This window comes from Rousettus aegyptiacus, unplaced genomic scaffold, assembly GCF_014176215.1.
Source record: "Rousettus aegyptiacus isolate mRouAeg1 unplaced genomic scaffold, mRouAeg1.p scaffold_m13_p_3, whole genome shotgun sequence".
In the NCBI taxonomy this organism is placed as follows: domain Eukaryota; kingdom Metazoa; phylum Chordata; class Mammalia; order Chiroptera; family Pteropodidae; genus Rousettus; species Rousettus aegyptiacus.
This window is the reverse complement of record NW_023416306.1, coordinates 40825879-40848479: the sequence shown is the minus strand read 5'-3', so window position 1 is coordinate 40848479 and position 22601 is coordinate 40825879. Positions and strand designations below refer to the sequence as shown.

Here is a 22601-nt window from a genome sequence, read left to right as displayed (position 1 = left end):
AGGGTGGGTGGCACTTCAGAAGCAGATGTAATCTTATCCGAAGTGGATATCTGCTTTAGCAAGAATATAGCTAGTTAGGATGTTTGTTTTTTAAGGTAATGACAATAGAGTACTTTCTTGGCAGTGGGAATAACATGCGGGAAGTGATAGAGTAATAGGGAAATCTAGGGATGATGTTACCCACTCTGAGATTCCTCCAACCAGGAAAAGAGGTGCGGACCTGAGTTGCATGGTAGACACAGATATTGATCCCCTAAAGGAGCTCTGTCACGTGGCACTGGAGTAGGTATCTCCAAACTCATATTACCTATCCACTCTACAGGCTTCCGAGCTGTAGTGTCCTGCACAGGGCCAACTTCTATGTCCTCACAGACCCTCTTAATGTCCTTGCACCTTCCTCCCTTCCAGGATAACTGGGCTCATTATTTCCTTATGTAAATGAAAAGCATTCTAAAGCCCAATTCCCAAGTTAACTTCTGAACATCAACATGGTCCAATACACTTCTTCTTGAAATATAGAAAATCCAGTGTATTGCATTCTTATTCTTATTTTCGTTGTTGTGATTTAACTTGTGAATGGCAAATCTTCCTATACTATAAAGATATGGAGGCTTGTCCGTCTGCCACTGTTTGGGGAGGTCTTGGGAAAACAACAGACAGATATGTGATTTAGGAAAGTAGACTATCCAAAGAGTCACTTAAAATATATATATATATATATATATATATATATATATATATTTTGTATGTACAACTTACAACTTTTCAGGCCTCTCAAAAGTGAGACTCTTATGAGTTACTTTTCAAATACAAGAGAAACACCAAATCCTTATTGTCCAACAGTCCTAAAAGTTAAAAACATTTGCGTTTCCATGCTGATTCTTCACACGATTCTTGCCAGAAATTATGCTGGAACCTGAGACAGAACAGAGGCAAAATTTTAAAATGGTGTTAAAATGTTAATTTCTCTCCAATATTTCCACTCACTGAGTTGAAAAGAAAGGTTTCAACTTTGCCACAATAGGATAGCGTCTGACTGAATCGTAAGCATTTCAATTTGAAATAAGTGTTTTGATTTTGATTTACATTTAAAGGAGGTTCCTTGCAGCTGGAAGATTTAAAAGACTACCTAGCAGGATATCCAGATTCAGGCTGAGGAGGAATCTAAAACAGAGAGAAGTGATTGAAGGGCCTACCAAGTAGCTGTTATTTTGGTCCTATCTTACAGTCTCTACAGGGATAAATGCTAGTGTAGGCGAAATGTTTTGGCCTCCGAGGAGGAAAAGGAATACAACAACCCAATGTGGCATGGATATCTTCAACATTATTTATGAGTTTTAAAGCTGAGATAGGAAGCTCTAAGGAATTTTGATACAGGTTTCTTCTCTAGGTGAGAAAGTGCATTCAACTAGTGAGTGGGAATTGCTAAATTCTTTTTGATTTTATGGCCCAAAGCTCTTTTTACTTACTTATTGACTCTTTTCTAAGTATCTAAGGCTGAATATGTAGATGGTCCCTGGGGCAATTTGATAACAGATCCATAAATAATAAATCAGCATTAATATTCAGATTAGGCTCTTGTAACCTTTCCTACTCCTTTATTAAACTTGTATCAAAAACTCTTTTTGTCTCCCAGGACATTACTGTGCATTGGAAGAAGGTTTTGTTTTGTTTTGTTTGTCCGCACAACATTTGGTGGACCGTCAAAATAGACTCACGTTGTCAGTTAGGTTGATGTGCTTCAACCCAACTAGATATCTACAACTGAGAAGAAAGGAAGGAAGGAAGGGAGGGAGGGAAAAAGGGAGGGAGATAGGAAGACCTCAAGTCGCAGCTCACCTTTTTCTGAGTTGACTCCAGGTATCCAAAGGATAAGTTTAAAGCAAATATCTTAATATGATATGATCGATTTTAAAGCCAAGACCAATAGCTTGTTGTTTCCCAACAGTCCCATTTTGAAATACCTATAAACTGCTTTTAACAATGAGGATAAAGCAGCAATACCTGAGAGACTTCAAATGATCTGCAAGTAGAGAGAAGATGCCTGCATTTGGCTGTAGTTGCTTACCCTTTTATTATTATTATTTATTATTATTATTATTATTATTATTATTATTATTATATTTTAGGTGTACAGCATTATAATTCAACATCTATATATACTACAAAGTGATCACAACCAAGCTTATTGTTTGCATTGATTTCTAATGGTCAAGCCCCATGTCTTTGCAAAACACGTAATAGAGTTCTCTACAGTAATACTCATTCATCCTAACTCAATAAGGCCTTCTTTAACTTCTGAGACTGAAGTGTTTGGTTTTGAGGGCCTCTAAAATAGGTAGCTCTTGCTTGAGTCCATTGGGGAAATGTCTTTCATTAAGCTAGCAGAAATAGATCTAGGGAAAGCATTGGGCTCATTTTTCACTATTGGCTTCACACTATCAATTGTGTAAAAAAAAAAATACTATTGAATAAAGGGACTAAATGATAAGAAACAGGAAAACATTTTCTTTTATAGACATACTCTAAGGAAATTCTGTTCAACCTGTGTTAGATAATGTGGGAACCAATGAGTATGTAACGTGGTAACAGTGAAAATGGCTAGAGATGATCTTACTGGTTGAGATACATACCCATTTACTGAGCAGGAGGTAACTTGTATGATAATTCTAGCATTTTCCCATTGACTAAAGAGTAATGTGAACTTATATACTTAGGAGAAAGGAAGCATTGCTTGGCTAATACTGCAGAAGACTTAGTGTCACAGTCCTCATCTTGATGATTTGTCAAGTCAAATTTGTGGAGCTTATCTCAAAATCCATTATTATCTCTATAGCTTTGTATCACTGCAGCTCAAACCATCTGAGGACTTGCCACCTCTGGGACACTGATACCAAATTCAGGAAACTGCCATTCACTGTCTCCTCTTAGTATCTGTCAATCTCTTTTTTTTTCTTTATATTTTTCCCCCCAAGAGCACCTTTCCGTGGCCACCACTACTTTCCCTCTGGAGAATAATCATAAGTCACAACAAGTGATAAGGATGGGTAGTTTGTGGGAGGAATAATGGGCAGGGACTAGCCAGATCCTAAGAGACTTTGAGTGCCCAGAGTTTAGTTATGACGTAAGCAACAGATGGCCATGAAACATTTTCCCGCCAGAAACTTGATAAGATCATGTTTCTAATGTGTTATTACCCTGATCACAGTGTGGAGGATGAATTGAGGCAGTAGAAGGAGGCAATGATTCTAGTTAGGAGGTTTTACTTCTTTGGAGGTGATACAGGTAGTCTCTCCTAAATATTCACTTCATTTGCAGGGCCTGGAGCAAAAGTATGAATGGAAACCACCTCCCTAACCCCAAGTCCCCACCCTACCAAGATCTACCCTCTTTTCTTCTCATTTCATGTTCGTGGCTCACATATTTGCATACACAGGTCCAAGCTCCATCTGTCTGCTGCTCCACAAATAGCTGGTCACAGTGCAGTCTGGTGACATGCCCGCAGACTGCACTGTGCTCTCAGAAGGAGACTCCCTTATAGGAGGCTATGCTAGTCCTGAAATATATTACAGGTTTTTGGGGTTGGAAATTCCAGAATCCAGGTACCCAAAGCACGGTTTAGAATCAGGGACATGGGTTCCAGATGGGCACTGACCCTTGACCCTATGGACCCCTTGCCCTGTAGGAGGTCCAGACAGGACCCTCTAGAGCACAGAGCCTTTGACAGGGGCCCCAGTTGACTGACTGGCTTTAAGGGAGACACTGGGGAAAGATCCAAAGTTTATGTTTAAGAAACATTACCCTTTCACCAATGTGTAGAGTAGCTACATGGAAAAATCAGGCCTGAGTATGCCTGAGTACGAAATAGGCACACAAAAAATGATGCCTCTGACTAAGGTCTGAAACCATACTACTATTCTCTTGTTAAAAATATATATATATATATATATATATATATATATGAGAGGAATAATAACAAGGGCACCAGCTCTTCTAATAGACTAATTTTAGAAGAGCTCCAGTTATTTTTATCTCATTTTTTAATTGACCAAAGTGTTAGCTGACTGAAATTCTGCTTTATCTGTCCCCTGCCGAAAAAGCTCTAAAAGAAGACCAAGAGTTTTTTTCAGAATGCAATCAGACCTCAGTGAAACAATCCGATTTCATTGTGAATGTTCACAGCATTCTCGGTGCAAGACATTCCCAGCATTACTACATCCACCCAGCAGCTTTTATTTCTCTTCATGGAATCATTGCTCTAAGTATGAGTATAATGGTATGTGTATGTTTGTATGAGTGAAAATGTGTGCATGTGTGTGTGCCACAGCAAGGGCTAGAGGATAAAGCAAAAAATGCTCTGAAAAGGGGAGTTACCTTTACATTCTTCTCTCTTCATTTATGCAGCAGGGATACCATTCTGAATATTAGGGGAAGCTGAGTTTTAGGCTGAAACTCAATAACTACTCAGTTACAAGGATAGGTCACTCAGCTTCTCTGTATTTTAGTTTCTTTTTTTTGCAAGATGGGGTAGCACATTGAATCAAATGAAATGTAAGGTGGACTTTGAAAGCAAAGAAAGACAGGACTCTGAACAATGCCATTATGACTTCCTGCCATTGCCCTCTGTTGTCGTTGTTTTTTTTTTTTTTCTAGTTGCATCAGCTGAGTTGAGATGGAGGAGGGGGTGAGGGAAGGCAGAATCCTGGAAGTGGAGCATTTTTTTTTTTCCAGGACTGTAGCTCCCTCTGATACCAGGATAGCCTTTTGTTTTCAGCCTCATACAACCTTATCATGAAATTCTATCAAGTCTAAGTAAATTCTTAAGAAGTCTTTGAATCTTCTTTATTTTATCTCCCCCTCACCAAGTTAGTTCTTAGTCGAGGTATATCCTTACCCCTTGGCTGTGTTTCATACTCAGTGATTATCACCCAGCCTTGTTTTTTTTTAACATGATGTCTGTTCTCCCGCACAAGCTAGTCTTGGACTTTCTGCAGAGTTCTAATTATACAGACAGGGGCTGTTTTCTCCAGAGATTCTGAAGGAAATAAATCAGCACTCAATATTCTCCTCAAATGGTGCTGTGAAATGTAATACGGAGTAAATGACATTGTTCCAAAGCAGTCTTAAGAAAAAAATCATTATTTGATTTTTAATTCCAACTCAGTATGAGCTTCCCATTTTAGAAGCTAGAAAACCAAGCTGCATCTTCGTGAGCATCAGAATATGAAGTGAAAAAAAAGTTGAGAATTCATATTCTGGCTTCACAATTTGCTATTTGATATTGAGTGTTTTCAACCCCTTTGAACTTTAATTCTCTCTTCTTTAAAATAAATTTAATAATATATATTTTACAAGGTTGTTGTGAAGCTTCAAATAAATGGTATAGATGTATATGAAAATACAAGTAGTAATCTTCTGTATGCCCAGCACATTTTAATATGTATGTTAATTTTCAATTTTGTCTTCCCTATTTTCTCATTTGCATAAACTTTATGGAGCAAGCAGTTAATAATACAAGTTGGAGAGTAACTATTTGCAGGGGCACAAAATGTTTGCAAATCATACTAAGTTATTACTTGTATGTGTGTATGGTGGGTAGGTGCTCTAGCTTTTAGTCTAGCAGATGTCTCACTTTTGCTTGAACTTGGTTTATTTTTCTGCTCTACTGAAAGAGGTAATGGAGTGTCATCTTGCTCATTCTAAGGAGATTAAATCATCTTTGTCATGCTTATGTTGATTTTTCCCTAGAGAGGGAGAATCACTTCCCACCCCTAAATCATCATGGTATACCCCTAAGGAGGCCGCTGGCAAAAACTTAAAATCAGGCCTCTTATTTTTGAAGCTAATGGGTCCTCTAGAGCAGGGATCCCCAACCCCTGGGCCACAGCCTGGTCCGTGGCCTGTTAGGAACCAGGCCACCCAACAGAAAGCGAGTGGCGGGCAAGTGAAGGAAGCCTCATCTGTATTTGTAGCCATTCCCCACTGCTAGCATCACCACCTCAGCTCTACCTCAGATCATCAGGAATTAGATTCTCATAGGAGCATTGGTCCCTGATGTCAAAAAAGTTGAGGAGAGCTGCTATAGAGGCAATCCAAGTGGCCCACTTAGATGGTAGATGGGTAACCCTTCTGTCTACTGAATAAATGTAGTAAGGCCCTTTACATTTCAGGGGTTAATGAAGAAAGTTGCTTAATCTTAGGGAGGAAAGAAGTAGTGGATCCTAGAGAAGGAAAGGAAACAGTAGCTCTATGTCCAAAATGGGCTAAAGCTTGAAATATTGTGACAGTGCTGGGAAGTGGGGCTGGTGTTTGCACGGATGGCTGCTCAAGGAAAGGCTGACACTCAGAGCTGTGATTCTGGGAACCCACAACATTCTGTGCCTTAAAAGTATGGAACAATTTGTTTTAGTTACGTGCATCAGCATTAGTGTTTGCTTAATTTTTCCTTTTGCCTCATTTTTTAAGTTATGTTTTTCCCTCCTTTTGTCTGTGTTCTTTTATTTTCTATTAAAAAAAAATGATAGAATGGCCTGTCTGCCAGACAGATTGGATTGGTATAACAGGACATGTTGTTATTGTCAGTTATTACTTGTCTTTCACCAATTCTGGTCATGGGTTATGACCTGTGCTCTCAGCTTTTTCTGGGAAATTACTCTTGTAGACCACATGGGCAGCTGTGTCTTGCTGCTTTCTTTTATGTGTTTCAGGGCCAACACATTGGGAGGAAATTGTTTTGTTCTTTATACGGGAACCATATTGTATTGCTAACATACTTTTTTCTATTAAGTTTCAAATTGCACTGTCTTATTGGGTATATTTGCAGTGCTATCATTAAATATATTGAGTCTCCTAGGAAAAATATATCTGAAACACAAATAAGTGGGATTATTTTGTGAATAAATGATTAAGCTACAAATAACATTGGCTGGCAACAGGAAAAAGAATGCTTCCCTACAAATAAAATATCATTTGCAAGTATGTCAAGGCAGGCTGGTCTTTGCTGCTGAGGGCTGTAATGAATGATTCTATTTTTCAGTTATTTTTAAAATGTAGGCATTTTCAAATCAGTGATGGAGTGTTTGGTCCCAGGAGAAGAGTACGAATTTCTAAAGATAGTCTCATTTTCCAAGTACAAATTGTTCAAAGAGGAACATTGTGTCCTGCATACTGGAATGGACCAGCTGTGCCATTTGAGAAGAGCATAGACTTGATGTTGACACAAAAAGTCAATGGTGTTGTCCCAACTTGTTATATGACCTTGGTCAAGTCACAGAAACTTTTGTTTCTTTTTTTTTGGTTTTAGTTTGTATAATTTTGGGCTTCGAAATAGGTCAATTTTTAAAACTCTACAAAATCTGTTCATTAATGGAGACAGAACACATTTTTTTTAGAACTTTTGTAGATGTCACTAAAGCCTGAGTCATAAAGTTTTGACACTGTTTTCTTCCTTATCTTTCCAAATGCACAAGGATAGTTGTAAGGAGCAATAGACTTGCAGGTTCGTGTTCTAAGCCTTTAGGTACACACTGCCTTCCTCAACTGTGGATAGTGAGACCAAATGAGTAGCTCTGGGAGTGCACATACCAGAAAAGAACTGTGCAGCTGGGAGCAGAGGCATTTGTACACAGGATTGTTCCATAATGACTTGAGAGGGACAATTTTACCTTCTCTGCTTGAACTTGCAAGGAGGTCCTGGGACTGAAAAAAATGAGATGCCAAAATTTTAATAGTTGTACTTTTAGAATAGAAAAATACAAAATAACCAAATACGTTTATGTTCTTTTCTTTTTAAGCTTTTTACTCTCTTCCTACTTCCCATGCCATACGCTGGCATAGATGAAAGCAGCACAAGGGAAGGAGGTCATTAGTATTTACTAATCTCCTTCTATGTGCCAGGTACTATACCAAACACTAAAATGGTGATTATATTTAATAGTTTCAATATCTCTTTGAGATAACTCAATTATAATCCTATTATAATTTATATAAATTATAATAGCTATATTTATGTAAATTTATTTAAATTATAATAGCTATAATTATAATCTCATAGATGAGGAAACTGAGTCTTAGAGAATTAGTATAACTTGCCCCAAAGCACACAACTGGTAAGAGGCAAAGTCAGTTTGAAACCCAAATCTGTGTCAATCCTCAATATTTGCACTTTGCTTCAATACTTCTTCTTTTTATTACTTTTTCTCCATTTTTGGGGTAACCCCTTTTTCTTCAGTGACTCTAATCAGTCACTTCCCCCGTGATTTACTCTCATCCCCACTTTGTCCAGAGATCAACATTCCTAAATCTCTCCCTGCCTCTTCCTCTCTCTCTCTTTGCTGTCTTATCCCTCTCCATACAACTGGCTGCTATCCCATACTAAAATTATTTCAATCAGCATGCTTAGTGACAGATGAGGAGATAACATTGTAACATTTCAGCATAAACTCTACATTTTAAAATCATTTTATTTTCCATGGGAGACTAGATGTGGGGACCAACTCTGGGAAACTATAAAATTAGTCCAGTTCAGTGAACACTCACAAAGAGTATGGGAATTTCCAGTGATGCCTAGGAAAGGTCCTCTATGGTCAGTAATGATGTGTCTTCCTGCCTAGGGAACCATAAAAAAATGTTAAATAAAGATTTTCTTTTCCTCTATGGTATGAAGGCACATATAAAAAGCCCATATGAGCATGCAAGGGAATCTTGACCTCCAATAAGACTCTTGACTTCATTTTTTGATCCAGATAACATTCTATTCAACTATATTTTGGTAGAAATTCCTAGCTCTGGTTCGTATAAAGGATTGGTCCTAAATGTACCAGATTCACAAGATTCACAAGATTATTATTTCTCGTGTGCTATGGTATAGATATGAAAAGACTTCAGTTTTAAATTTTTCCTTAGGTAAATGGAATGAGTGTAGTCTTTGAATTTCATATGTCCTTCCTCCCACCCATCACCCTTTCAAAAAAAAAGAAAAAAGAAAGAAAGAAAGAAAAAGAAAGTCTCAAATAACTATTTAAAAGATAGGTTTTTGTTGACAGAAAGAGAAACTCTTTGTCATTGACTCCCTTTCCTTCCATACCCCTTAAAGTGAATTTCTACATACAAAAAGCATTTGCTAAACAGAAAGACTTTCTTCATCTCTAGAGCATAGGAGCAGCATCAGGAAGAGCAGAATCTTGTCTTGCACTGTAGACTGCTAACTGCTTTCTTACATCTATACTCATCTTCCTCTAATCCAGTGGTCCTCAAATATGAGTGTGTATCAGAATCTCCTGGAGGACTTGTTAAAACAGATAGCTGGGCCCTGCCTCCAGCTTTTCTGACACTGAAGGTCTGGGGTAACTGAGAATCTGAATTTCTAACTAGTTTCCAGGTGATGCTAGAAAATAAAAATGGAAATCTCACTTCCAGAACTATTGCTCTAATTCATTTGCATACAGCATCCAGAGTAATCTTTGAGCATGTAAATTGAATCACGTCATATTCTCACTTAAAACCCTTCCCTGTCTTTCCATTGTTCTTAAAACAAAGTCAAATGCTTTTCCATGCCTGTAAGACCTTGTATGGTTGCCAGCTTTTTCAAGCTTATCTCCTGCTTCCTCTAGATCCCAAGGCTCAGGCCCTCTGGCTTGTTTCAGGTTGCCCTAGAAAACAGATAGCTCTTTCTTCCCCTTCAAGGCCTCAGGCTCTTTTTTCTCCTCTATTACCTGGTTTATTCCTTCTCAGTCTTGAGGTCACAGGTCCAAGGGCCCCTCCTCCAGAAGTTTTACTGTCAGTACCATCCTTTGTAGTCCCCTCACCTCTCTATTATAACACTTGATTTCCTCTATAGCAGGCATCACTATCTGAAATAATAAGATGAAGCCATTTTCTTCTAGAGTATAAGCTCTGTGAAGACAGGATCTTATTTCTCTCATAGCAATATCCCCAGTGCCCATAAAAGGTGTTTGACACACCGTAGGTTAATTTCTATGGTACAAAGTACTGGGCTTCAACAAGGGGTCCAAATTATACTTCCTATGTAGGACAGGCTTTGGATTTAGGAGATCGATCACTAAGAACAAGCTAATCCTTTCTAATGTTACCACACACCATAAGCAGGACCAGTCCAGAGAGGCTAGGTTGCATAGAAGGATGTTTGAACTCATGACGATGCCAGTACCCAAAGTTGGGAGACTTAGAGCAGCAAAATAACCCCTGTACTATTTTCTCAATAGCCGTGATGCATCTTGGAGTCCACATGGTTTTTAAAAGGAGTGTACTGCAGTTAGTGACAACACAGCCTTTTTTGATAGCCTTGGGGGAAAAAATATCCTATTGGGCTGACTACCTTGCTTCTAGGCAAGGAGAAGGCCAGTGTTCATGTGCATGTCTGTCAACAAAGGGGTTTCAAACTGGAGCTTCAGCACTTCACTGCAGGCAAGGAGAACATGTGGAAATTCAAAGCAACTTGGGGCCCTTTGATATCGCTTTGACTTTCAGCTGGTTTTGATGTATCTGTTTGATATGTTATTGGGAAATATTTTGAAAATGAAGATTTTTTAGTGTTTTTGAGTCTCCTACCAAACACAATGAAACAAAGAAGTGATTCTCCTGCCCTGGCACCCTTTAAGATCTGCAGGACTTCCACTCCTATTCCTTTCCTTCCAGCAACACTATTGATGTAACAGAAGTGTAGCCTAGGGCACATAAAGTAACTTTAAAACAGTTATGTTATTATCAGAGTTTCACATGAGAAAAACTGCAGAAATACAATTCTGTGATGAGATGAGCCTGATCTAGGCTTGAGCCATGGAAAACATGGATCTGGATATGGTCTGGGATCCTCTAGACTAGAAATAGCCTAGCACCGAGAGAGAGTGAGTAACTTCAACTCAGTCTAGAAATAGGCACATTTCTGGAAGAAGATCCCTGTTTTAGATGATAGTCTTTTCAGTAAGAAGTTCTTGTTCTAGTCGTATCTATAAAAATAAAAGACATCCATGCACAACTCTGGATTGTAACTGACCAAAATGGCATTTCTAGGAATAATGTGACTATGGGAGTGACAATGCTTCCAGGATTATCTGTAATCCCAAGATGGTTAATTTTATGTGTCAGCTCGACTGGGCTAAGGGATAGCCGAATAGCTGGTAGGATATTATTTATGGGTTTATCTGTGGGAGAATCTCTGGAAGAGATTAGCATTTGAATCTGTGGTCTGAGTAAAGAAGATTGTCCTCGCCAATGCATTTGGGCATCATCTAATCTGTTGAGTGTCTGAATAGAATAAAAAGGTAGAAGAAGGGAGAGTCCTCTCTCTCTGCTTCAGCTGATACATCCATTTTCTGCCTTCAGAAGAACAACCCCATCTCACATATTAATAAGTTAAGGAATTTGAAATAGAGTTAGAAAATAGACTTGTGCATCTGAATAAGACTCATTGTAGCCACTAGTAACACACATGTTTGAAAAGTAAGATGAAATGGGATTCTATCCTTTTTAGTTCTTAAACTTCCCTCCCTGCTAAGCAGACCATTTTGTGTGCAGGTGTTAAATATTCTGAAAAAAATCAAACTAGCAGTCTGGGTGTTTATATTATCTTTTCCCTTTGTGCATCATGAAGACTGTCATGAATGATGACAAAGCTTTATTAGAACGCAGTCTAAGGAAATTCCAGCCAGATGGACCACAGAGCACATGGATCCAAAAAGAATCTGATGTTGAATGTCCATATCTCCCAATCTCCACATCTCCTCTCCTTTGGGAAATTGCATCTGGGCAAATCACTCTTTTGCCCCCCTCTCTCTCTCTCTCTTTCTCTCTCTCTCTCTCTCAAAAAAAAAAAAAAAAAAGTCAGGTAGAGAATGAGAAGAGGTAAGAGCCAAGAGTGTAAGAAGAGTAGAGTACAGTAATATTTATCTGGTGGATGAGGAAACAGAGCCAAGAGTCTTATTATTTATATTATGTTGCTTTGTTTGGATTGAGCTGAGGAAGAAGAGCCTGCTGAGGTTTGAGGAAAATATATGCCAATATGATAATCCACACATACAAGAATGAGAGAGGGGGCCTAAACAAGCTGTATTTTCTCCATGGTTTTGATTCCTCTTAGCAAACCAGATTTGCTAAATTGAAATGGGGGAGGAGAGAAGGTGATACAATTTTCTTACCTGGAAATTTTATTTAAACAAAGATTTTGGATAAAACTATTCAGAGAATAGGTGGATGAATGCATAAACAAAATGTCATATATGCATACAATGGTATATTATTCAGCCTTAAAAAGGAAGGAAATTCTGACACATGCTGCAACATGGATGAAAGTTAAGAACATTATGCCAAGTGAAATAAGCCAGTCACAGAAAGACAAATACTATATGATTTCACTTATATAAGGTCCCTGGACCAGCCAAAGAAGAAAAGTCGAATGATAGTTGCCAGTGGGTAAGGGTAGGGGAGAATGAGGAATTGTTGTTTATTGGGTATAGAGTTTCAGTTTTGCATGATGAAAAAGTTCTGGAAATCCATTATACAATAATGTAAATATATATAATACTATATGTATAATACAAACTCTATACTTAAGATGATAGGTTTTATGTTACGGGGTTTGGTTTTTTGTTTTTGTTTTGTTTTGTTTTGTTTTTAACCACAATTTTAAAAACTGCAAAAACTGAGATTTTTCGGTTTCTTAAAATTTGGTTTGTTCATTTTTGAAGAAGGATTTTTTAAAATGAATAAGCAAAATTTCATAGTGAGGTGGGTATTATAAGCTCTTTTTTTACTTCTAAAGATCTTTTTATGGAAAATAAAAAGATTTTTCATTTGTTTTTTTTTTAATTCCATACAACTTTAGGGGAGAAAGAAAACATTTATTGAGTACCTACTATTAGCTTGGCACTGTGCCTGGACCTTTCACAAATGTTATCTCACTTAATACTTATCATAACTGTTTAACTCTGTATATGAATAGGTAAAGCTGAGGGTCAAGAGAGGTTCAGTTAATTAACTAAAGTCACACAAATAGAGATACTAATAAGAACAACAAGAAGAGTATTTGACATTTACTGAGCATTCAGCTATGTGCCAGGCATGATCACAAGAACTTTCCATTTTTTAGTCACTTAAGTGACAGAAGCTGCATCTAAATCCAATTGTTTGATCTCTAACTATCATCCTTTATTTATAGGTCATGTGAACGACAGTTAAATGCAGTGACATGCCCCAGGTCACACAGCTACTTAATACCAGAGCTAGGCTAGGACCAGAGGCCGTGTCAGTGCTATTTCTAATACTCTTTGCTGTCCCAACTTTGGGAAAAGAATTATAAGCCCTGTTTAACTGGGAATCAATTTATTCCTTATTGGGAATAGGTCCTTTAAAGGAGACATTTAGTGAACTCTGAATCTATTTCATGAGTTGCTGTTTTACTTTGGTGTGATATCAACCAGAGCCATCTAGACCAAGAAAAAAGACAAGTGATTACTTTCATGGATGTAATTTCAACTCTTAAATAATAAGCATCATGTAACTTTATAAATACAGTGTTCTGAATTTTCTGGGTTAATGTATTGATAACTGTGTGGATGAATCAAAAATTATTCTTATTTGAATTACAAGGCATTTTTTATGGCTACAATGGGCATGTTCGACTTATGGGAAGCCACCACATCATAAGAGAATAATAAAGCTGAGGCATGAAGTCCTTGTCTAGAAAGACTTGGAACATTTTTCTGGTTCTACATTCTGTCTCATAATTAATTCTTTTTGGTTTTGAGTAAATGTCACTGACTCTCATATCAAGGCTATGCACCAGCTTGAGATATGCTGCTTGTTCTTTCCTTGCCTTTCCTTTTTTTGTTCTTGTTTCTCCTAGGTTCAGGGTGGTAACAACGTGCTTTTATTTTATGATGCTTTCCTGGTATCAGAGCTAAACATGGTACCTACAGAAACCTCAAAGTTCTCCTTCTACTTTCCTGCTGGAGTCAAGAATTCAGTTTTGGAATCAATACATGGCATGTCATAAAAGATTTAAACAAAAGAATCAGTAACTTGAAGATAAAAATGTCTCTTTTCTCTCTCTTAGGCGTAGCTTTGTCTAAAGCGATAATAAAAGGGAGAACTTCCTATAAGCCGGCGATTCACCCCACTGCCATTTAACCAGGTGTCGAACTGTTTTCACAAAGCACATTGGAAGATGAATTAAACCAATAGTACTTATTCTCCTTTAGCATGAAAAAATGAATCTCTTGTTTTTAAGGTGGTTATTGTAGTATTTTGGAAGAAATGTCACCTGGAAATATTATCATTTTTGTGCTTTGGAGCATATTGCCCTTGCAGAGAAATCAAACATATGCATGTTCGTACATGTGCACACTCACATGCACATGCACACACATGCACGCAACATATTAGTTAGCCCCTTACCTCTCCCCTAGCACACTGAGGGGATATACAAACAGTAAAATGCCATCCACACAATTTGGCGATTTTCACTGTGGACTTTTATCAATATTTACTAGTTAAAATCTTTTGTGTTCTTACTCTGATTTTACCACTATTCAGTTTCCTGACCATGGAAAAAGATTTCCACTAAATTTCCCTCTCATAAACCTGGAATTGTAATAAATATATATTTTTACTTAACCCAGAAGATTCAGAAAACAGTATTGATAAAGGAAAAAAGCGCCTCCTGGTATATGGGAGGAGTCAGTAATATTTGTGATAGAGCTTGTACTTAGAATTATCTCTTGTAAGTGTGGTGAAGTTCATGACATTTGGTTATTCTGCTCTAAAGATTTATCTCTTGGTTTAAATTTCTATCCTTTGACATAGTGCCTGAATCAGAAACACTCTACTTTACTTTGTCAAAAGTTGGTTTATTACTTTTTTCATTATCAATTTTGATACTGTCTACCCTATATTCCATTTAAGTTTATGTCACCTCTACAGTCTGGGTAATATCTGAAATAAAACCTGATATTTGTTCTTCTAATTCCTGGTTCCATGTTGGTTTCTGAACCCCAGTATTGATGGTGTGGAGAGGGACTCGAAAGTGACAAATGACTGACCCTTTAAAACCTTCTTGTAGCAGAAAAATAAATAGTGGAAAATAAGATAATACTTTCCAAACATGACATGTAGTTGCTTTGATCTCTTCTTAGATTGGCCTTTTCTTTTGAGTGAGGGCCACAGTAATGTTTGAGCTCCCAAAAGACCTAGGAATAGTAGATTATGCACAGCTAGAATGAGGAGAAACAGTTCAAGATTGTAGTCCAGGAATGGAGAGTTACATGGGAGCAGGCTGAACATTCCCAGAGGGTCAAAGCCAAAATTCTCATAGTTCGTGACAATATTTTCATACTGGCCTCTTTGCTTCAGGTCTTGCCCTTGATCTTTGAATAATATAAATGGGATCACAGTCATTCTGCTGCTTAAAATCTTTCAGTAGCTTCTTCTATTTTCTTAGATCAGAACACCACATTCTGACTGTAAAGGCCTTACATTGCCTCGTCCATCCTAATTCTGCAATCTCATTTCACTCCTTTTCCTTTTTTTCCCCACTGCTCTCTGGTCATATTAACTTACTTTAACTTCTTTGAATTTGCAAAGCTGTTTCTTGCCAGAAGATTGGTGGATGAGAACATTTGGATTTAACTGCAATTATGCAACTTATAAGGCCTTGCTGAGGGCCTCCTGTAACACTTACTAGGTCTGAAAGGCTCTGATACCACTTTTTGCCCTACAGAGTATCTGGAACGTGTGCATTTGATCATTCACCTTGGCTGTGGAAACTTAGCCTACACATTTCTTATCCCAGCTAGCACATACTGTGCAAATGCTGCATGGCAATTTTTGGTATTCACTATACAGTTTGTAATTATGACAGCTCCTTTCTGTTCCCAGAGGCATTTAGATTGGGTTATAGAACATTCTCAGCTACTTTAAATGAGTTGTATCAGATTAAAAGACCCTAGGGCTGAACAGCCCACATAAGTCACAAAGAAAGAAAAAAATCATTCTAGGCTGCTTTGACAAAATGACTTTTGGCATTGTAAAGCCTATCCAGCTTTATCAGGGAAGAGAGGCAAAAAGGAATGGCTGCCATCTTACTGGGTTAATGAAACAAAGGCTATTTGAATAGGACCTTCTAGATCATTTTCAGATTATTTACCTTTCTTGGATGAATGGGTTACCGTTATCATTACTGATCAATCTTTTTTCTTAAGGTTTTTTTTTTTTTAAGTGTTCCTAAAGTATGAAAAGACACAAAAGCTAAGACAAGATCAGCCCAATATTCTCCTCATTTCTCCTTTTAATTCGATATATATCTATTTTGTTAGGTAAGAGGAAAAGGAAATTTTTTTTCTTTCCTGACATAAAATTGGCCCAGTAAAGTGCACCTTGCCCTACCTTTTGCCTGTGTGGACACTTTCTGGGAAAACAGCATCCCTTGCAAAAAAGAATAAGGTATGAACTAAGATGGAATTTTCCAGGAATAAGTTTCTCTGGGAGATCCACTGGTAGTGAAACCAGAATGGGGAAAAAAAGCAACTGTTAAACTTTGGTCCTGAGTGAGTTCAAAGCCAAAGGACCTTGCGGCTGAGAGACAGACAGGATAACCTAGCTGAGTTAGCTACCCTCATTGATAACATAGTAAGCACCTGAGAAGCCTAGTTGCACACACTGATGCATTGCATTTGACTACAGCATTGTGATGCAACTCTAGCAGGTAAGCACTGAGGGCTCAGTGCACTGGCAACCTGTGAAAATAAATTTGAAGTAGATGACAGTATTACCTACCACATATTTCAAAAGAAAGGTAAAAGTGTTTAAACAGAAGGTAATGGTGCCTGAGTTGTAGTTGGCCAGGCACATGGAAGAAAATGATGGATACTCAGTTTCACCACACACTAAACCAGAAAGGAAGAGATCCAGTGATTACTTCTGGAAATAGTACACATTATTTATTTACTGCAGATTCATCAGGATATTACATTGTATGCTTATAGGATGCTTCTTAATGAAAAGCCTTGTGAGTAGGTGGCTGCCCTCATATTTTTATAATTTAATACATGGCTCTTTAGTGAACAGAAATTTAGCAAATGATTTTGGTCTGTAGGATCAGAACCAGAAAATGTTATTTATAGGTGTATATCCATATCCAGGTGCTTGTAGTATGGTTTTTCTTTTTCTTCTCTCCCTCCTTCCTTCTCTCCCTTTCTCCCTTCCTCCCTCCCTTCCCAGCTGCTTCTGAAAACAGCCCAGCATTAGATAACTTCCTTGGTTATTCCTTAGGGATGGTGCAGTCATTTTCAGTCAGCAATTCAGCATATCAGGAGAAAATTACAGAGGGGGAGTAAACAAGAAAATAACCAGGAGCCTATTTTGAAGTTCTTTATTGAAAAGCAGGCATATCTTCCTCCTCCCCCTTACAAAGAGAACTCCCTCACACACATCTTTTGTCTGCCTCAAAGCCAGCCCTTCCCTACAGCTTGTCTAGATGCTCTGAAGGGACTTTCAACATCTTCTCACCCAAGCATAATTTTTTTATTTTATTGACCACTTTCCCCCCAACTATAAAATGAAAACCGAGCATAGAGCATGCAGAGCTACTTGAAAATTATAGTTCTTGCCAGATTGGATGGCCCAGCCTAGACTATTTGAGGGTTTATAAACCACACTTTGTTGGACTCTGAGGGTGAGAGGAAATTTCTTAACCAAGAGCTCCTCATGGAAAACATTGTTTCTGTAACAGCCTGAGGTCAAACTCTGGGACTCTCTAGCAAGAATTCCACTGGCAGCGTTCAATTGTCTCGAGATTATAATAGGAGAAAGGAATCCCGCTCCCCGACTCTCCCCTCCAAGATTCGGGAAGGACGTGGTGGGGGCGGGGGGGGGGTGGTGGTGGTGGTGGGAGGAGCGGCTAGATTCTGAAGAATTTTGTCTGCCTCAGCCATTTTTCAGCCATTTTTGAAGTGTTCACAGAAGCAGATGGTATGAACTGCAGCTGAGGCTGTCTTTGTGGTTTAAAACAAAACAAAACAAAACATTCTTAGACCGAAAGAAGCACTGTTTTTTGTTTTGTTTTGTTTTTAATTTTCAGAGATACCTACCAAGGAGAAGGTAGACATTTGAGGCTTAAAGTAGCTGTGGGCCTCTAAAGATCTTGCTCAAGTGCTTAGAAAGTAATAGAGCATATGTGTTATGCTTTCCAAAGGCAGTTATTTACTATGAAGTAGTCCCACTTATGCCATTCTTAGAACAGTTTGAAGTAAAATCCTTAGGAGACCATGGTCATAGGCATTATTCAGTCATGGGGCGGGGGCAGCCTTTTGAAGGCAACTATTTTCAAATCTTATTTAAGGAAGTGAAGAATAAATAATTCTTAGCAAATTTGGGGCTGAGAAAATGCAAATGCAAGGAACTTGGATGATTGTGTTGGGATGGGAGGCTGGCCAGTCACCTGGGAATGAAGGTAAAGCACCAAAGAAAAAGTCTCTGACTCAGTTTGCAAACCTCTTAATTGTTTTTCCCTCTAGTTACTAACTTCTAACATCTCCTTCTAGAGGATGAGTGAGTGGTGGAGGAAGAAGGTCCACTCGGTTAGAGGTGTCAGGGGTTTCTGCACACTTTAACTTCGGGGCTGGTTTCCATATCAGCCTCAAGAATAGATTAATAGAAGTTGGTCAAGGTCTTTCTGTGGCAGAGAGTCAGTCACTGGAGGCATAGTGAGCAACCAGTACCTGCTGGATAAAAATAGGAGAATGAGGGGGTTAGGGTGGAGAGCTCTGAAAAATGCTTGACTTACTGACTTGATTCTACTGAGTGATAGCTTTGAGGAATCAAAGAAATGGGCAAGGACTTAGAAATATTTATTTTTTAAAGCTCAATTTTGCCTCCATTTACATTTTGGACTTACTCAGTTAAAAGATTTTAAAGTTTCATTTATGAAAGCACCAGGCCCCTTTTGAGGAAATCAGCTATCTTCTTTCATTTACTCTTTCATATAACCTGACCCCACCCAAAGGGTTGCGAATTTGGGAGATGAGGAAGGAGTGCATTCTTAGAATGAAGTCACCAGAGATGAAAGGTTTGAGATGCCCCTTTAAGGGATGGGGTTCTAAATATCTCTTATCTTTCCTATTTCCTCACTCTTTAGTCCTTATTTGGGGTCAAAAACCAGAGTCTAAACTATTTTTAAAACTGACTACTGTGCCTAGGGAAGTGAAAAGTTCACCTAGACATTCTCAAGGATAATCAAGTAAAGATTATGTGACTGAAGCCTAGAGAGGACAAAAGATGAAGCCAGGATGTAAGATCTGAAGGCATCTTAGGTCATATGGCTCATTGCCAGGGTCTGAAATCCACTTCAGATGATCAGAACCAGAGACTTTTAAAAGTCATAAACATGATGTACATAGTAGCAAATCAAAAATAAGGAAATTGAGAACATAAGTAATTGGGAAGGCCAGGGCTGGGGACACAATTGAATTTGGGAAGGTTGGTTTAATCCTTTACACTATGTTGATTTACATGTGATCATTAATACTCAGTGCTAATTTTCAAATGCCTTATACTACTTAGATTATAAAGATCAAAACGTGCCATTTTTTACTCTGAGCTTTTAATGACTATGCTTTTGTTAGTCACTTTGTGTTCTTAGATATAAAATACATATGGTTTGTAATAAGATTTTATTGGACCTTTTTGGGGGGGAAGAGAGCCAGGTGACTCATTGCATGAGCAATAAACAGTAATTACAGTAATTGGACATCTTTTTGAGCCCCTTTTCTTAGTGGTGGGGGCTGGGAAGGAATTAGGGTGAGTGTAGCTGTGTGCCACTTTGCATGCTTGCACAGATGTGGTTGATGGGCCTAGATTTTTGTGAAGAGCTTAATGTGGATGATATCTGGGAGATAAGAATTGTACTTTCCCCAAGTACCTATCATCATAGTAGCTGAAGGTAAAAGAAGATCCCTTTCCTGAATTAATCTGAGTTGAAGGGAGGAAAAATAAGCCAAACTTTAAGAAGCAGTATTGTGGAGAAATGTGACATTAACCATACTTTCCTACCTTTGATTTGCTACAGTCTAAATTATGTTCATGCTTTGAAAAGTCTCTGGTTCTGATCATTTGAGGCCCTGGAAATGGGTCATATGACATAAAAGGCTTTTGTATCCACCTCTCTGGTTTCATCTTTGCCCTCCCTACTCTTCAGGCACAATGAATTTTTCTAGGACCTGAACGAAGATGCTTGTCCTCCCTTTCACACCAGCTATCCCTTCTGTGTCAAATACTCTTGTCTCACCTACTCACTGGCTAATTCTAACTTATTCTTTGATCTCTGGGAAGCCTTTCCTAACCTCTAGGCTGGGTTAAGAGCTCACCTCATCCTGCATTCCCTCAGGCCCAGCACTTAACACACTGAATTGGAAGGCTTGTCTATTTGTGTTCCATACTAGAATATGGGAAACAATTCCTCAGTTATCTGTGCCTCCATGTTTTTATCTGTAAAGTGGGACCTTTAGGTATACTGATCATGGGTATGTGGGGTTTAGTGAGTTAAAGCATGTATAGCACGAGGAGGATCTCTGACACCTACTAAGTGCTCAAAGGGTCTTAAGAAAGACAGGTAAATGCAAGGCAGCGTGGTCATATAACAGGAAAAGAGCTTAGCCTTGGTTTTATATTTCAGCTCTGCAATGTAACCATCTGTGATGTAGTTACTAATGTCTTTCAGCTTTGATGTCTTCATTCTTAAAATGGGAATTGTGAGCTTTGGAGTTAGTTGGATGTGAGTTAGAAAATTAGTTTTGCTGTTTACTAGTTGGGTGATATTGAGGCTATTATATAACTACTTTAAGCCTCAGTTTTTCTCATTAAAAAATAAATGGACATAATAATAGGGTCTTATCATAAGGTCATTGAGCAGATTAAATATATAACAAGTTAGCATAGTGTAAGTGCTCAATAATGGAAGCCTTCCTTGTCTGTAGTGATTCCATAAATCATTTCTTGAAATATAGCAATTGAACATGATAAAAAGAAATCTGATTTTTTGAGCAGAAGCTTAAAGGCATGTCTTTCTGATTTCAAACAGCACACGTTCCTCTCAGCAGACATTTCGTTATTAAAAAAATGGCACCCCAACTGGAGGCACAGATATCCAATTGGTTTGAACTCTCTATAACATTCAGAATCCTTTTGAACATTCTGTGTGCCCTGGTAGTTTTTGGTTAGAAGCACTTCATCACATAGAGAAACATACCAGTGACTATCTCCTCCTCTGTAAACCATGTCTTTAGACACAATATTGTGCAATATGATTACAAACCATTATGATGTGTTCTTGCTATAATGAAAAGCAATGGAGCAAGTGATGTTAATATTACTGGGACTATGCCCAGTTCAGCTAAATCTCAACAATACTTCCTTCTCATTGCCAGGCCAGTTCAGCAGTCTTCAGACTACACTTTTGCGTTTCATGCTTTGGAATCAAACACTCTTAAATCGTTCCATTTTCAACTGCTGGATTGTGTTCCATCTTGAGATCACACCGAGGTAAGGGGAAAAAATCTTTAGCAAAATTTGGTTTAGCTGTTTCACATTCCTCTGCTTTACAATGAAAGTATCTTGTTTATGTTTCTTGGAATCTGTGGGTAGAATATGTGTATTAAATGGAGCCTGAGCAAGCAAATGTGTGATGCCATTGAGTAATTTATTGGCACTTTTTCTACAGTGGACCTATCAATATGACCATATGACCTAATTTCTAATTCTGGCATTTCAATTGGAAATATCTTTGGGACACAATTTCTAAGATATAAGAAAAAGAAGGCATGAGGACATCTTTGCCCTAGAGCCCTGAGGACATAGACTAAATATAAAATGGCCAACATATTTGACTATTCCCATCCTATCATAATATTCTTTTTAAAAAATTTTTAAATTTATTATTATTATTATTTATGCCTACAGCACCTGGTCTTCCTAGGTGGTCTCCCATTTAAGTACTAACCAGGACCAACCCTGCTTAGTTTCCAAGATCAGACATTAGGCTTGTTCAGGGTGGCATGGGCGTAGACCATGGACCATGGCTCCACTGGGGTGTGAACCCAGGACCTTCTGCGTGTAAAGCAGATGTGCTAACAGCTACACTATGGAACCATGTCCCTATCATCATATTCTTATATTTACTTTCTGACACTATTCATGCAGCCTTTACCAAATTTCTAAAATGTGTCCATTCTCTAAGCCTGTGACATCCTACAGGCAAAAAGGAAGTTCATAATAAAACCACTGTCTAAGAATGCTTTCATTCTTCCAAATATTTCCTATGCAGACACAATGTGCAGGGCCAGGGCTTGGTCCTTGAGATTTAAAGGTGAAAATGTAGAACACCTGCACTTCGAGGACTTCAGCGAGAGACACAAACACATACAATTAGAGTATTATGTTGTGTGTGTCAGAATAACTATTGAACTGCTTGGAGAATACACAGGATGGATAGGAATTCTGCCTGGAAATCTGAGGAAGTATCATGAAGGAAATGGCATTTGAGTTAGACCCCAAAGGATGCTTCAAAGAGTGCCCAAAGGCTCTTCTGTCAGATG

At 38.2% G+C, this 22601-nt stretch overlaps 1 long non-coding RNA gene and 1 pseudogene across 1 annotated transcript in view; one reads left to right on the top strand and one right to left on the bottom strand.

Annotated features, from left to right (window-relative positions):
• The window catches only part of LOC107501191, a 57914-nt gene extending 36370 nt beyond the window's left edge, over positions 1-21544 (top strand). The window contains exon 3 of the long non-coding RNA XR_001594702.2: positions 21435-21544. This is a non-coding gene — a long non-coding RNA (uncharacterized LOC107501191). The remainder of the gene's footprint in view (positions 1-21434) is intronic.
• A 413-nt stretch (positions 21545-21957) lies between these two features.
• On the bottom strand, positions 21958-22073 carry LOC118600855 (annotated as a pseudogene).
• Positions 22074-22601: the final 528 nt, after the last annotated feature.